The sequence below is a fragment of the Lissotriton helveticus genome, chromosome 10 (genome assembly GCF_964261635.1).
Source record: "Lissotriton helveticus chromosome 10, aLisHel1.1, whole genome shotgun sequence".
Lineage (NCBI taxonomy): Eukaryota > Metazoa > Chordata > Amphibia > Caudata > Salamandridae > Lissotriton > Lissotriton helveticus.
In genome coordinates this window covers 35,116,709-35,127,564 of record NC_136071.1, presented here as the reverse complement: position 1 = coordinate 35,127,564, position 10,856 = coordinate 35,116,709, and the positions used below count along the sequence as shown (strand labels likewise).

Sequence of the window (10,856 nt, the reverse complement as noted above, 5' to 3'; positions counted from 1 at the left end):
AAAGGCATTGTCATTTACAATGCCAAGCTCAAAATCTCGCAAATGCAAGACCTATTGCATTGCAAATGCTTTTTTTATTTTTAGCTATTTCGGTAATTACTCAAGTCAGGGGGACAAGTGCTCTTCCTAGAGAGTCTTAAATTCACATCTTAGTTGAAAAAAAAAGTTGAACATGTTTAATGAAGAATTGTGATATAAAAACAACTGACCTCTTGAGCGGTGCTCATTCACGGGCCGTTTGTCTAATGCTCGGTGGTTGCCTAGTAACTACTTAAGAATACGGCGCGCGGCGTCCGCCAAGCTAGGATGCACGGCAACGACCGAGCCGCGCTGCATGAAGCGTGCTTCCCGCCGCGAGGCACAGCTTGCTTCCCGTTGCGCAGGCGCTGAGTGCGCGCAGCAGGAACAGGAGGCTCGTGGTGGCGCGAGGCAGGCGGACGTTATGTAACCACGCTGCCCACGTCGACGCCATCGCGCTGAGGAGAAAACGTCGACGTTTTGCCATTTTTTGCGTAGGGGATAGGTTTCGGGGACCACCACAGTCTTTTACTCACTATTTTTGGTGAAAACTATCTAGATGTTGATGTAATTTGGTGTAATTTGTGTTTTTTAGGTCACTGGATGCCTAGCAGTGTTTTTTGTTGTGCATAGGCTGAGATATTAGTCAGAATAAAATGGCATCCGAAAAATCAGATTCGTTTCAGGAGACCATCAGTGGAAATGTCGAGTTCTCTGAACAGAGAAGGCTGTTCTTTTTATAGTGCAGGACTGATGCAATGAATGGAGGCACTGGTTGGGCGTATTGGGGTAAAGGTCATTTCAGGTAGTATGCAAAAAGAAGAGAACGTCTACATCTCAAAAAAAATGAAAATACCCTGAATGAACTGGCCAGGATGCTTAAGACTTGCATGCAATCCTGTGACTGTGACTTCAAAGGAAAAATGTATAAGGGTGGTGTAAGTAAAAGGCCGGGACAAGGTCCTGTGTTTGACTTTGCGCTACGAAGGCAAGAAACAAACGGGAAGGATATATTTTTCTGCTCACATAAGCTTAATTTGGAATGTGACATCACAGATAGGAAGAAGGTGATTAAGTAGGAAAACAGAAGTATGAAAATGAAGGAAGAAGTTACAGTTGGCAAGGTTATGAATCTTATGGACGATGTGATACATCTGCAGCGTGTTGCAGATTACGTTGACATGCTGATGGATGCATAGAATTTTTTTTAAGAGATTGAAATGCAACTACATTCCTTGTGAATGCTTCAAACTAGCATTAGGTCAGAAGTTCTAAATATACTTGAACTAGACAATGCTTTGACATTTAATAATAATTACTTCTTATTGCACTTAAATTCCAAAGTCATAGTATTACTCAGTTTAATAGTACTCATAGCAACCAGAAAAGGCAACAGTATGACTAAAGGGCTGAACAAGGTTGGAGGTTCTACCAAGATTATTTGCTTAATATGTTGGACCTCGGAACAAAACCTATGCCATGTTAGAATGTTTTTCACTGTTGATTCTCTTGATTTGGCTGTGCCCTTGAGTTTCATGCAGTGGTCTGCTAGCCTCCTTGGTAGTTGGTGAGTTTTCAGTAGAACATGTTGATCATATTGTTGGATCCCTAGCAAAGGTTTAGTCTCAGAGAATGCAATTCATATTTATTCGGCTTCACCATAGAGGATTTATCCCACAGCTCTTTTCATGGTGCAACACCTATAACACAACCAAGAACGGAACGTGGCGAAAGCAGCTAAGGTAAGGAAAGGACCAGGCTTTTTCTTTATATAACTTTCTACTGTTGAGTGAAAGATTGGCAGAGTTCATGCAGTACTGATCTGCTGTAGCAACAGATATGTACATTTTAAAGGCAGGCGAGAAACCAGTTCAGAAAAACCTACCATAGTCACTTGCAGACTTCAGAGGTGCGCAGGATGTATCTGGATATAGAAGTAAAAGAGTTGGTATGGAAAGGAGACACAGAGGAAATTAGCTTTGATTGTTCAGGCTTAATCAATAATAAATTCCTGTTAACAAAGAAGAACACAGACGAAACCAGTGATCTACCAAAGAGAGTTAAAATGATGTATGGTTTGCCATATTTTAAAATGGAAAGGATTAATCTCGGTCAGGATGTGTTGGGCCCTCTTTCCAGGTCTTTGGGCATTATGTGATTACCACAAAGTTCTCTGGTTCGTGACTCATTTACTACTGGTCTCCCATGATTTTGACTGCTTCTTCACTGATTATTTTATGCCATTCTTTCTAGTTTGTTTCTCAACTCTGCAGAAGGTGGTGTGGCCGAGCAGGCAAGGCTTCATCCAAAAGATTTTGGAGAGCACGGTCTGGCACTTGGGTAATGAATAATAAAAAGGTTAAATATCTGATAAAATGTATACGTCTGAGAGTATAGATTTTTATTTACGCCACACAATATAGAACAATAACGCAAAAATAACCACAAGAAACAGACGATTACAGGACCCCAACCTATGACCCCAAAAATACTTGCAATGCTTACACAAAAGGGTCATACAATTCAGTTAATATTAGTGTCTGTTGCCAGTGCGAGTCTGTTGGCCATCATTTGTGGGTCATTGACAACTTCTGACTGTCGGGGTTTTAGTGTTTTTTTGCTATGTACTTTGCTATCAGTCAAGTCCAACGTCATTGCTTTAAGGTAAGACAACTCAGTGTATTTGAACCCAGGTGGATGGAAACCAGCTAGAGTGATAAATCCCAAAACCCCACTTCCCAAAAGTGAACTCGGATTCCCAACTCACAATAATTATGGTATTAGAACAGGATGGATGTAGCGCTCACAGTAGTTGCCCCTTGTACTGCCAAATTGTAGGGATTCGATTTTCCTGAACAGTTTGCCCCAGTCGAACGTTTTTGGTGGCACAACACCAACAAGATTTGGTGCACCCACATGACTCACCGGTTTCTACTAGCAACAAGAGAGCTGCAATTTAAGAATAGTGTTCAGCCACCCTTTTTACTTGCGATCTCACCAGAAGCACAGCACATAGAGAGGGTTGCAGGCGAGATATAGATAGAGAGAGGGAGAGAGAGAGTAGATAAGTAGTAATTAGTGTTTGTTGCGGAAATGAGGATCTTGTTGGATTTCCTTTGTACATATCACCTGGTGGAAAGCCTCTGTCATCTTTTATTGTTGTTAATTTCATTGTTGTTCTAAGGAGCATTTATGTTTGTTTTGTTGTTCATATTTTGCCTGGTGGCTCAGTGTGCTAATGCTTCCGCTATAGTTTTCTCTGTTTGACCTATTAGTCACAAGTTTGCTGTCCGGCTGTCCGGCAGATAAAGGCATCCTTTCATCTTTTCAAGGTCAATAAAATGAGCCAAGTCAATCAATCAATCAAGCGCCTTGTAAAGCGCGATTACTTACCCATAAGGGGCTCAAGGCGTTGGGGGGAGGTGGGGTGGAGGGCAAAGTTCTTTGCTATTGAGTGCGTTGGGGTTGATCCTTTCTTCTAGGGCCACTTTCTTTGTTCTTTTTTTTTTTTAATAAAGTTTTTATTCAGTTAACACATTGGCAATGATGATACATATGTAAAGTACGAGCAATATAGTAAGGTGACACATTCCTGAGAATATTACTATTATCAAACAAGAATAATCAGTATTTACCAAAGGATCGTTATTCGGCAGTTCAGTCCCTCATATATCCTTCTACCCTCTAATCTTCATCTGAGCTATCCGATTCTAATTCTGTTATCGGGTCACAAATATCCCCCTGTAGGTGTTCCAAGCCGCCCAGATTTTAGTCCATTTGTGGGGGCCTTTCCGAGTTGTATACACTGTTCTTTCCGTTACCATAGTGAGATCCATATCTCTGCACCAAGTCTCTAGCGATGGTAAGTCCACTGCACCCCATTTCTGTGCAATATTCCTTTTTGCCACCATGAGCCCCAGCATGACCCACGTTTGACCATGGCGCGTGAGATCATTGGGTTCCCATATGCTGAGTAAACATCTGCGGGGCTCTGGCAGTAACGACACCTCCACCACCTGTGATATTGTTCTTAGTACTTGTCGCCAATAGTCCGCTACCGCTGAACATTCCCATATTGTGTGTATGAAAGATCCCTCCTCTCCGCACCCCCATATGCAGTATGGGTGTTGTGCACGTGATATTTTAAATAACATGGTTCTAGTGTAATATACCCTATGCAGGATCTTAAGCTGCACTAACCGCAGCCTTGCAGGGATTCCCACCTCTTTGGGTGATGCCAGGGCTTCTTGCCATTCCAAGTCTTCTACGTCGCCCACATCTGTCACCCATTTGCCCCTTAGTGAGACTGTCGGGTCTGGCAAGTTGTTAATCAGCTTCCTATATGTGAAGGACGTGGCGCGCTTTTGCATATGGTCAGTCAGTAGCCGGTTTTGTTGTTCTTTTAAGATGATGGTGTGCGGTGACAATGGTTTTGATGGCTGGGCAGTCTTCCGGGGTCTTGCTGCTCCTCCATCTCTTCTTGAGCCATCTACAGGTGCGTCTGGACTCATGAAGGGTGGGAGAGAACCAGCTGGCTGTTTTGGAGTGTCGCTGGCCTGGTGCTTTCTTGAGGGGAGCTAGTGTGTTGGTTCAGTTGGAGATCCATTGCTGGAGGTTGCATGCGGAGGTATTAGTGTCCGCGGAATTCGAAGGTGGGGTTTTGCTGAGGGAGGTGGTGAGCTGTTCTTCGGTGACCTTGTTCCAAATTTTGGGAGGGTAGCTGTGAGTGTGGTTGTGTGCGGTGGGTTTGGTGAAGGAGAAGTGGACGCATTGGTGATCAGTCCAAAGCAGCTTGTGGTTGTGGCTGAAGGTGATGTTGCAGAGGAGGATGTAGACTGAGGAGGCGAGAGCGTGGGGTGCGATGAAGTCGATAATTGAGTCGCTGCAGGGTGGACAGGGTCTGGGGTCTGTAGATGAGGGTGCTGCAGAGGGTGGTGTGCGGGTTGGTCTGGACCTGGAAGTGGAGGTGCTCCATGTTGGTCGAATGGTCGTCCGAGTCAAGTAAAGTTAAACATTCATTACCTGCCAGAAACACCATTTTATCTAAACATGGATTGATATTTTTATAGCTTAAAAATTGCTGGGGTGCAAAGGACTGCTGTGTATTAAAGGAGGAGAAGGAGATGATTGAAGATGTTAAACATCAGTGGATTTTACATATTTAAATTACTTGGTCAGATTTCACAAATGTGCAGCCGCATTTCATTTCACATATTTCACCGTTTTGGGCACAGGGAGATTAAATGATTTGCCCAGAATCTCACAATTCGAATCAAGTGCTGAGGTTGGGATTAAAATCTAGGTTCCAAAGTTGGAGCTCAGTCCGCATTACCTTCTTCCTTCTAAGTTTCCAAAAAGTTGAATATGTGGTCTACAAATACATCTGCTATGTTATTTCGAGAGCTGATAAGAGGCACGAGGGGTCCCTGCACTGTAAACGTCATAACTTCAATTTTAGAAACTGCTAAAAATATATCTGTTCACTACGTTTTAGAATTGGCCTTTTTCTAGGGTAGTCCCTTAATTTTAGTGCCAGGACATCCCTTTTTGTGGTATTAGCACCCTTTATAAAATTTTGGATAGAGAATATGTGTACTGAGGGCATATCATTGAGATTGGTTGAGACATCCCTGAGTGAACATTCTAGTCAATTTGTGGGATTTGCTAAAGTACAAGCTGTGTTTGGAAAGTGTCTACGCTTTTGTTAGTAAAGCGCTTGGCAGACTGTGGCATTTTGTTTAAGTGTTGCTGTTAATCGGAGCCCGTGAAGGGGCTCTGATTGTCAGCAATATTTAAACAAAAGGCCACAGTCTGCAAACACCATAATCGCCACCACTCCCCCCGCCTCCTTACCTGCACTCCGCACTCCTCACGCCCGCCGCCACCACATAGAAAAGTGCCTCATGTTCACGCCGCTCGCCTTTTAAAAGCGGCGGGCGGCGCGGCGCGACTCTCTCCCGCGACGTCCTGTGTGCGCGCTCCACGCTAGGTGGTCCGTGCTGACGTCAGGGAAGGTGCGCGCGCGCGCGCGGCCTAGAGGGAACAGTGCCTGAGACCCATTGAGAAGAGACTCAAAATCCAATCAGGTAAGTCAAGGTCAAAGGTCAGCTTTGGGTAAATGGTATCCAAGTTCAGGTCAATTCTGGTAACCTTGGTGTTTGTAAAAATGTGGCGGTACAAAAGGGGGTGGTGATGGACGGAGCATCTGAATCAATCAAACACTCACACCCAGTCAAAAGATCTGGGTTTAATCCATCACCGTTCTTTAGCCCACTCTGCCACCCCAGTTCAGACATGGCTATATGCAAATCAGTCTGACCCTGTGCCTCATGGGAACAGTCCAGCCCGAACTGCCAAGCCATGCCTTCCCTGGACCGGAAACAAGCTTCCGAGGACCGGTTTCTGGCATTCCAGCCGTCTTCAGCCCGGCTTGCTTGAATCCAGTGGCAAAGTGAGCAAGGGACTCACGTCTGAGCATACCCTGCCACACTTATGGCGGCCAAAAGTGGTACAAAAGGGGGTGGTGATGGACGGAGCATCTGAATCAATCAAACACTCACACCCAGTCAAAAGATCTGGGTTTAATCCATCACCGTTCTTTAGCCCACTCTGCCACCCCAGTTCAGACATGGCTATATGCAAATCAGTCCGACCCTGTGCCTCATGGGAACAGTCCAGCCCGAACTGCCAAGCCATGCCTTCCCTGGACCGGAAATAAGCTTCCGAGGACCGGTTTCTGGCATTCCAGCCGTCTTCAGCCCGGCTTGCTTGAATCCAGTGGCAAAGTGAGCTAGGGACTCACGTCTGAGCATACCCTGCCACACTTATGGCGGCCAAAAGCGGTACAAAAGGGGGTGGTGATGGACGGAGCATCTGAATCAATCAAACACTCACACCCAGTCAAAAGATCTGGGTTTAATCCATCACCGTTCTTTAGCCCACTCTGCCACCCCAGTTCAGACATGGCTATATGCAAATCAGTCTGACCCTGTACCTCATGGGAACAGTCCAGCCCGAACTGCCAAGCCATGCCTTCCCTGTGGCAGCAATGTTTTTTTTATTTTTTTTTATTGGCAACTCATCAAACACAGGAGTGTAAGCCTACATCCATCACGTGGCCGGCTTCCGATGCAAAAATCAGAGCATATAAAGCATATGAATCAATAATGCTAACGCTACATATTTACGATATGGTGACGGAACGGGTAGAACATAGCCAAGTACTGCCATCAGCGGAGTAGCGTCAAGTTGTATCTGAGTCATCTGATGCAGAGCCTGAAAGACCTGCTCCCAATAGACGCGGACCGTGGGACAGCTCCAAGCGAGGTGTAGCATATCAGCGTTGGTCGCATGGCACCTTTCGCAGACATCCGAGTCTCGCAGCCGAAACCGGTGCTTTTTGGCTGGTGTGTAATACAACCTGTGGAGGTATTTGTAATGTATAATGCGCAATCGGCTACTGTCCGACACTCGCTCGGTCTGAAGGCAACAAAACTCCCATTGGTCATCATTAAGTTCATCTCCTAATTCTTCACTCCATCGCATTCGAGCTTGTGGAGTTGTTACCACCGTTGCTCCTGAATATTACGGTATAACAAGGATACCAGTTTGGTAGACGTTTCACGTTGCAGGAGCAGGTGGAGAGGTACCAGTGTGGGGGGCTCCGCCGGGAAATCAGCATGTAAAGCTCGGATCCCATTTCGGAGTCGCAAGTATAGGAAGCTGTCCAGTGGCGTGTGAGTCAAATTTCGAAATAGACTGTCCGACGCACGGAACAGGCCATCCTCAAACAGAGCACCCCAAATGGTGAGAGCAGCTCTCTCCTTAAGTTTGTGAAAGAGCGTCTCTTGCAGCAGTGGCATAGTAGGATGATAGGCCAATGGTAAAAGCGGGGAGTTTAAAGAATCAACTTCCAATAGGGTCGCAATGCGACGCCACGCCGTAACTGTGGCATTGACAGTATTCTGGGTCCGATCACGAGCTGGTATTACAGCAAATAATACCCCTTCTATGGGGATTGGGTGTGCAAGCCAGTGTTCAGCTGCTATGTGCGGCATGTATCGATGGGGTCGCACCCAATAATATAAATAATGGGCCTGTGCACATAAGTAATACAATTCTAGATCCGGGATAGCAAAGCCACCAGAGGCATAAGGTATGGTGAGAATCGACCATTGCAGGCGAGCTTGTTTCCCTCCCCACACCAATCTAATCATTTCAGTTTTAACAATGCGAAGAAGTGGCGCCCTGGATGATACGGAATGTTAAGGAAGAGGTAAAGTAGTTGTGAAAGTATGACCATTTTGGTCAAAGAAGCCCGTCCGGCCATCGATAGTGGGAGTTTTATCCAGCTAATTACCTTTTCGGCGATACGGGTTAGCGCGACCCCATAGTTAAGTCTCATAAGTTCTTCTTTATCTCGTGTGATGCCAATCCCCAGATAGCGGAGCTCATCTTCACACCAATCTAATGGGTAATCTAAGGGGAAGCGCAACGTCGAGGCCGTGAGGGTGAATAGACATGATTTTCCCCAGTTAATCTGGACTCCAGATATACCGCCAAGGATAACAAACTCCCGAAGGAGCACGTTGAGGTTGGAACTGGGATCTCGGACGTAAAGCGCGATGTCGTCGGCATACATTGAGACCAAAATTTGCCGTAGGTGACACTGCAGAGCCATATCGTTATGTCACTGCCTTAGTCGAGCCGCAAGCGGTTCTGTGACCAATGCGAATAAAAGAGGCGACAGGGGGCATCCCTGTCGGGTGCCCCTGGCAATGGAGAAGGGTGCTGACATGCGGCCATTGATCATTACTCTAGCGCCTGGTCGACAATATAGGAGCTTAATCCATTAAATGAATAGAGGGGGGAAGCCCATCCGTAGCATGACCCCAAATAGATAGTCCCATTCGACAGAGTCGAAAGCTTTGGTGGCGTCAAGAGAAAACAGCCGCAAGAGGAAGGTCAGGGAAAACAGTATCTAGGACAGTAAAGAGCGTGTGCAAGTTATGGGAGGTGGATCTCCCCGGGACAAATCCAGATTGATCCGGTAATATTAGGCGGTCTAAGAGCAAAGTCAGTCTGTTGGCTATCAATTTTGCCAATATCTTCGCATCACAATTGAGCAAGGAAAGGGGGCGATAGGAGCCACAGTGGTGAGGTAGTTTCTCAGGCTTCAGGAGGGAAATAATAAGCGCCTCTCTCATGGACGGTGGAAGGATTCCCACTTCAAGGGATTCTTCGAAGACCTCACATAAAATAGGTGCCATCAGATCTATATAAGTTTTATAAAATTCGATAGGGATGCCGTCTAGGCCAGTGGCCTTACCCGATTGCATGCCCATAATGGCATCTCGTATCTCGTCTAGCTCGAATGGCGCACTTAGAAATTCCCGATGCACATCACTGAGCCATCCCAGGGCCACATCACCCAAGTAGGAGTCCAAATCTAGATCACGTTGGCCAACACTTGTATATAAGATAGCATAGTGGTCAGTGAATTCCTCTAGGATGGAAGCAGTATCCCAGCATCTGATTTATCTAAGGCTTCTATATAGTTAAAGTGCCATGGGTGTCTAATCACATCCACAAGAGCTTTGCCAGAGCGTTCCCCCTCTCCATATCTGCGCGCTACCCAGTGTTTGCCACGAAAGCGCACCTCTCTTTCAGCTTCCGCCATGTATTCCGTTAGCGTTGTTCTGAATGTGCCCTGAGTGTCTCCATCAGCCAGAAGAGCTTCAAGCCTGCGAAGCTCCAGCTCCAATCTATGTAGAGAGGAAGTGATGCTTTTTAACACTCCCGCTCCCTTGGACATGCACACCCCTCTAATGGTGACCTTAAATGCCTCCCAGATCGTCTCCACACTTTGTACCGAACCCTTATTGATCTAAAAAAATTCCATGATCTCGTCTCTCAATTCTGTTCGGAAGACCTCATCAAGCAACATACGCGCGTTTAGTCGCCATGCACTGCGCGGGCATTCAAAGACCAAGGGGGAGAAAGTGAGTAAAACAGGTGCGTGATCAGAATATGTCCTGGCTAAGTGTTGTGTCGCACTAATCAGGGGACCCAAGCCTCGAGACACAACCCAATAGTCCAGTCTCGCCCAAGAAGCGGCGTGAGCAGTGAAGTGTGTTCCCTCACGTCGAAGCGGATAGACATGACGCCAAGCATCCAGCAAACAATTAACAAGGATGATATTCTGGAGCAGTGCGGCTGCCCTGGTGCGGTGGTGTGGCGCGGGGTGAGATCTGTCGATAGAAGGAGCATAGGTGACATTAAAATCCCCTCCCCAGATAACATTGGTCGAGTCAATCTCCCTTATCTTGTCCCATAGGGCAGAGGAAAAGTCAGGGGAATCTGTATTGGGGCCATAACAACACGCAAGCGTCACTGGTTCCTGTCCAAGTCGCCCCCATGTGAGGCAGAACCTCCCTTGTTCATCACTGAAGGAGCCTACAGCAGAGAAAGGCACATTATTCTTAATTAATATAGCGGTGCCTCTGGCATAAGTAGAGTAAGATGAGAAGATTCGGTATGTTGACCACCGAGAGACAAACATTGGAGTCCGTAAGGGGCTAAGATGAGTTTCCTGTAGCATCGCTATGTGAATGTGGTGGCGGTCTAAGTAGGCTATGATCTGCCTTCTCTTTCTAGGGTCCCCTAACCCCCTGACATTCCACGTGAGGACATTTAGTGGTGACCCCCTATAAGCCATTGTGTGTGTGTAAGAGTAATTTGGACTTGCAGAGCCAGACGAAAGTACAGCATTGAATAGCAAAAGTAAGATCACCAAGTGTAGCGTAAGGTGTAGTTAGCCACTCCACAAATGCAGTCTT

The 10,856-nt window shown here is 46.3% G+C and overlaps 1 protein-coding gene across 1 annotated transcript in view; it reads left to right on the top strand.

Annotated features, from left to right (window-relative positions):
* The first annotated feature begins 424 nt into the window (after positions 1 to 424).
* Positions 425 to 10,856, top strand: part of LOC144785826 (adiponectin receptor protein 2-like) — a 368,390-nt gene continuing 357,958 nt past the window's right edge. The window contains exon 1 of the mRNA XM_078664672.1: positions 425 to 1,760. The gene's annotated coding sequence lies outside the window, so the exon portion shown is untranslated. The remainder of the gene's footprint in view (positions 1,761 to 10,856) is intronic.